This window comes from Chiloscyllium plagiosum, unplaced genomic scaffold (assembly GCF_037043375.1).
Source record: "Chiloscyllium plagiosum isolate Xiang-an unplaced genomic scaffold, Cpla_swu_hap1 HiC_scaffold_46, whole genome shotgun sequence".
In the NCBI taxonomy this organism is placed as follows: Eukaryota; Metazoa; Chordata; class Chondrichthyes; order Orectolobiformes; family Hemiscylliidae; genus Chiloscyllium; species Chiloscyllium plagiosum.
Genome location: NW_028270184.1, coordinates 36434301 through 36440799, shown reverse-complemented (window position 1 = coordinate 36440799; position 6499 = coordinate 36434301). Strand labels below are relative to the sequence as shown.

At 43.2% G+C, this 6499-nt stretch overlaps 1 non-coding gene across 1 annotated transcript; it reads left to right on the top strand.

Moving 5' to 3' along the window:
- Window positions 1-5576: 5576 nt before the first annotated feature.
- On the top strand, window positions 5577-5658 carry trnas-gcu (transfer RNA serine (anticodon GCU)). Its single transcript has one exon. It is a non-coding gene; the product is annotated as a tRNA-Ser (tRNA).
- Window positions 5659-6499: the final 841 nt, after the last annotated feature.

Sequence of the window (6499 nt, the reverse complement as noted above, 5' to 3'; positions counted from 1 at the left end):
GGCGTTGGGTGGTAACGGTTTGGCAGCAGAGGAGGTCCAGGACCTGTATGTCTTTGACGGGGTAGGAGGGGGAGTTGAAAAGTTCAGCCACGGGACGGTGAAGTTGGTGGGTGCAGGTGTCCCAGAGATGTTCTCTGAAATGATCTGCAGGAAGGTGTCCTGTCTCTCTGATGGGCGCAACGGATGCAGCAGATGACATTGGTAGCTGTACAGGTGAATTTCTAACGGATGTGGAATGATCTCTTCGGGCTTTGGTTGGAGATGAGGGGAGTGGTGTGGGTGCTAGTTTCACCCCTCCTTTGGTAGCAGTGAAAGGTGGCAGGTGAGGGTTGTGGGCTGGTGGGGGGATGTGTGCACATGAAGAGGGGGTCGTGGAGGTAATGGTGTTTTCGGAATGCTGAAGGGTTGGGTAGCGAAATATATCTCTGGTGGTGTCGGTATGGAGGTGGCATCAGTGGCAGAATATGATGCGTTTTATGCGGAGGTTGGTGGAGTGTAAGGTGAGCACCAGGAGATTTTGTTCTTATTGCGTTTGAGAGGCGTGGGGTTCAAGGCGTGGTGTGTGAAGTGGATGAGATACACTGGAAGGCATTGTCAACCACGTGGGAAGGCAATTTATGATCGTGGAAGAAGGAGACCAACTGGTCTTTCTGAGGTGTAATTGGCCATCCTGGGAACAGATGTGATGGATGTGGAGGAATTGGGAATAAGGAATAGCGTTTTTACACGAGATAGGGTTGGAGGAGATGTAGTCTAGATACGTGTGGGAGTCGGTGGGTTTGTAGTATATGTCTATAATTAGTCAGTCGCCAGAAACAGTGATGGAGAGGTCCAGGAAGGTGAGGGAAGTTGCCAAGCTGATCCGGCTAAATTTGAGGTCGGGGTGGAAGGTGTTGGTGAGCTATTCAACCTACTAGTTGGAGTGGCACCAACACATTCATCAATGTAGCGGAGGAACAGGTGGAGTATTGTGCTTGTGTAACTGTGAAAGATGGACAGTTCCGCGTATCTGACAAACAGGCAGTCATAGCTAGGTCTAATGCGGGTGCCCATGGCTACCCGTTTCGATGGCAGCGGTGGGAAGATTGGAAATAGAAGTTGTTGATTGTGAGGACTAGTTCAGCCAGGTGGATGGGGATATCCGTGGAAAGGTACTGGTTGGGATGGTGTGCGATTAAGAAATGGAAGGCTTGCAGACTTCTGTCACGGCAGATGGATTTGTACAGGGACTGGATGTCCATGGTGAAAATGACGCGTTGGGGGCCAGAGAAACGAAATTTTGGAAGACGTGAAATGCATAGGGGTGTCAAGAATATAAGTGGACATTTCCTGGACTGGGGAGATAGGATTGTGTCGAGGTAGGAAGAGATGATTCGGATGGGACAGGCGCAGGCTGAGACAATAGGTCGATTGGGGCAGTCGGGTTTGCGAATCTTCGGAAGGAGGTAGAATTGTGGAGTGCACAATTCACGGACAATGAGGTTGGAGGTTGTGGATGCGAGATGCCCAGAGGTGATGAGATTGTGGATGGTCTGGGAGATGATGGTTTGGTGATGGGAGGAGGGGTTTTGATCGTGGTGAGTAGGAGAAGGTGCCTGCGAGTTGGCACCTGGCGTCAGCTTTGTCCCTCAGCCCGACTCACAAGCCGAATTCCTGATGAATGGCTTATGCCTAACTCGTACATTCTCCTGCTCCTCGGATGTTGCCTGACCTGCTGTGTTTTTCCAGTACAACGCTCTCGACTCATTTATTATTACTGTCTCATTTCACACTATCAGCTCCATGCTGTCTGTTTGATTCTCGAGAGCACTGTTCTCATGAACTGTGACAAAATCTGCCAATCTGAAACAAAACAGAAATTTCTGTAAAATCACAGGTGTCCAGGCACCATCTGTGCAGATGAATCACAGTTAACGTTTCACATCCACTGGTTCCATCTCTCCACAGATGCTGCAAGACGTCCTGAAATTTTCCAGCAACGCCTGTTTTTGTTTGATTTTCAACATCAGCAATTTTTTTCTTTTATGTTTTCTTATTTTCTACCAATATGATTTGGCTAAAGATTACGTTAAATGTTTTAAATATGACTGCGATGGAACGGCCAGATTCCACCACCCCACTATTTTTATTTGGTTCACGTGACCAATGCCTTTCCACTTGGTCACCGCACCCTACAGCTGCACTGCATATAAATTGACAAAATTGTGGCATTCTCTCGGATTGGTAATCAGGAGCGAGATTGATTGAAATTGTTGAAAACATAAGATAAACTGAGAAAATCCAGGTTATTAAACGGGAAACTGAAAGGGAAACAGAGAACAGCGAATGACAATGTTTTGACAAAATTGAAATGTAATTGCTCAAGATTCAGAGAGTGCTTTCATCCACAAACATACCATAATGTGGAATGTAATGTTTGGGACAACTAATGCAAGCAGATTGCAAAATCTTAGTTTTAAAATCTTGCTGCAACTGTTTTCGTTTAATGAACGCACACATGGGATTCGGTGCTGTAATGATTCGCTAAACCGGAGAAGGAAATCCTTGCCTTCGAGGATACGTCCATAATGTTCACTGATTTATCCCAGTAATGGCAGGACTATCCTCTTGAAGCATATGTTCCATGGTGTTTCGAATGAGTAGGGAATGTCTCCATTCACAAAATAATCATTCAGTAGAATTCAATACAGGGACCCATTAAATGATGAACAAATTGAACAACAAAACGGACATACGATATACAATAGCTACGACAATTACTATGTGAAACCTGTTGATTTCAGATCCACGGTGGCCTTTGGTGATGGCATTTACTGTCCAGAACCAGTCTGCACTGGAATGATTGGAGACACACTATGAAGTATTTGAACTTTAGTCACCTTTAGAAATAGCTGAGACTCACTCAGGGCACGGTGTATTAGAGATGTTGGCCTTACAAACCTTTCGAACATTTTGTGGAAGAATAAAGGGAGTGACAGATAATTTTCGTCTCCGTGGAGACGATGTTCATGAACTGGATAGATAATACTTTACCTTATTGGAGTTTATGCACAGAGACGTCATATTTAAAAAGCAAAGAGTTCATAGTGTAACTGTAAAATTTGTAGGTCACTCTCAGTGGGAGCATTGTGTGGAATCCTTGCCCTCATTCTCCACCAAAACATGTAAAGAAGTTAGAAAGGGCATAGACGCTGTTTCCTGGATAGCAAGATATTAGAAAGCCAAGTGACGTTGTTTACTGAGACATAAAAATATCAGAAAGGGTACAAACGGGATGATAGAAAGAATGAAGGAGTTTATTCACGAGATTTGGAAATGCTGGAGCAGAAACACGCAAGTTTGAAGTAAACAAATAAGATTTTCACATAACGCGAGGTTTGAATGACGAAATCGGGGAAATGCCCTCTTTTGAGTGAATCAACAACTTTAGTTAGAACTTCAAAATCATTAGTGAATGATTAAGAAAAGATTGGATGAGAGTTTCTTCCACTCAATAGAGTTAGTTAAATCGTGAACAACTTCCAGAAATAAAGCGTAGAAGCTGATTTCACAATGTTTTAAAAGATATACGAACAAACATACAAGGAGGAATTTACCATTGAGAGAAAGTCAGTGTGGTTGCGTAACAATTTCGAATTTGGTTGACTTCAGACACAAAGACATTTCAGGAGCACGTACAACTGATTAAGATTGAGTATAAAATGTTCATGGATTGGTAAGGTCTGGCGTATTTTTCAAGGTGAATCTATGCAAATGGAGCTGATGTCCTAAAATAACTGCAGACAGAAGTTATAGCCTAATGCATAGGAATTGAATCGTCACTTGGAGACGCAACACCTACTTTAAAGATTTGACCACATTCACATGGTATTATGTGTATATCGTACATTCTTAACTCCACCCAAGAAATGCACCAAGAAGACTCTGTCCTTTTGTGTTGTTAACCCTCTGTACTTCTCTGCAGCACGCCATTGAAGATAAAATATGCTCGGACCAAAATTCAATTCAGTACAATATTCAAACGGTCCTTTGTGATTTTTTTTATTATTGCGATAACCTTTGTGAATTTGTAACAAACGGTGTAACATGAAACCAGTTCAACATCTATTTTCCCGGAATTTAACGCAGTGCACATGGGAAACGTTATCCATCTGCTGAAAAATCACCTTTGGCTCTCTCTCCACACATGTCTCTTCACGTTTTAGATACTTGCAGTTATGTAGGAGTTATACAGAAAAGGTCGTTTCTCAATCCACAAACACGGGTATTTTCCCATAAACTTGGCTTTGCTCAATATCACTTTCTATCCGTACCCCTCAACACGACGACTTATTGAAGCTGCTCCATGTGAGGCTCAAACTTAAAACTTCGGCACAGCACAGCCCACTATACTGGAACAGAGATACCGTGTGCTGGTCACCTGCAGCACAGGAGCAACACATTAATGCTTACCTTCACATTCCTGGTTGTACCTTAACGTTTGGGAAACCAAGTTTCTCTGGTTCCATGGCTAGTAACTGCGATTATACGATCATCTTCACCAGTGGTTCTGACCCCGAGTGAGGAACGTGTTGAGCTACTCATTGCAAAGATGGATAGATTGTTGAAATATACAATTTCAACATTTGCCTTCACTAGCTAATGAACATTTTATTTTGTTTTTCATCTGTAGAAATCTTAAAATCTTCATCTTTAACAGACTCAATGACATATCTCCATTGTGTCTCTGCCATCAAATTCCAAAGTGTAAAGCCCCTCTGAATTCTTCCACCTCAGTCTGCTGTTTGGGAAGTGTTCCTGTTGTGGGAAATGCACTTCCCCGTGTGTCACCTGCTGCTCCCAGCATACGCTCTGGCACTGCACTCATTTTCCTTCTGACACTTGCTCACTGTGTTGCTGTGATCATACAGTGACTTGGTGTCGCACGGCCCAGGAAATGATCCAGTTCAAGGTTTTTCCATTGTGGAATTCAATTGTCAGTTTAGCCTTATTTAGGATTTTGAAATTGCCTGTCCTGTACACAAGTGCGTGTCAAAAATATCTGAGCAGAAGAAATGTGTTCCGATTAATGACATTGAACACTGTGCACTCTCCTCCAGTCTGGAAAACAATTCCTCACAGGCAATTTAATAGACAATAGACAATACGTGCAGGAGTAAGCACCTATAGCTGCCCTTCGAGCCAGCACTACCATTCATTATGATCATGGCTGATCATCCTCAATCAGTATCCTGTTCCTGCCGTATCCCCATAACCCTTGATTCCACTATCCTTATGAGCTCTATCCAACTCTTTCTTAAAAGAACACCTCCTGCTTTCTCGTATTCCTCATTCCGTTGACTTCAAATCTTCACAGAATTCAACAGACCTTGTTACATAGTCTTTTCTTCATTTTTGTTCAGATCACTGCGAGCCGAATGGGAATGCACTTACCCCACAACCCAGAGGTCAGACCATAGTCTTGGAACAGTACTGCGCTATTTATCATTTCACCAACACCAGGGAGAAATATCTGCTGTTCTGCATAATTTACGCAATTCACTTATTAATAAGGTCATATGCTCCCTGGCATGTCTGACGAGGTGGCAGAGACGTTAAGGCGATGGTCTGCTAATCCATTGTGCTTTGCACGCGTGGGTTCGAATCCCACTCTCGTCGCTGTTTCCAATGTTGCTATTTTTGTCTGCTCACAGCTGTCTTATTGAAATTGGAACTCCAATGGTCAGTTTATATGCATCGACGCTATTATAATATCTCAAAGAATAATTTGAGCCAGTTGCCTAAACTGCATTGAAATGGAGATTGCATTGGGATAATGAAAAGGAACGCGATTTTATTTTTCAAGTCAAGCTGCTGTGACGTTTTATCGTATGAAAGAGATCCTGGAAAACCAAATAACGAGAGATGCGAAGGGCATGTTTATGCAGTGGGATTGTTAATGACTGTTTTGTCAGATGAAATCTGGAGCAGGTTGAGTAGAATTGAATCATCTTGGTGAGAAGAGCACAGAGAGACAGCACAAAATAATGGAGATATTTCAAAAGGGGCAGGGCATGTGTGTAGGGGCACCGGGAACTGGCTGTAAATGCACAATAGAGAATTGCCGATGATGGTGCCGTGCATGGGCACGGAGAGACATACACATTGGTCTCTCCCTCGCCCGTTGCTCTAGCCATTAATGAAGGCTGGGCATGAGGCACATATAAACACAAGATATGGGAAGCAAGCTCCCTCTCGTTATGCACACACCGGATGCATCACAATGGACAATGAACAACTAGAAAAGTCAGCATGTTAACTGTAGGGACTGAACCTAAACTGTGGATCAATAACCGCAGATTCATGCAGTGTAAGCACGAAAAGTGATTTAATGTGTCTTTGTACGCATGTCATTAACAGACCTTTCATTCTAATACCCGTGTGGTTGAAAGAAGAGGACACCACATGTCAAGATGGATGACAACGTAACCAACTTTGCTTTGAAATTGAGATCTATTTG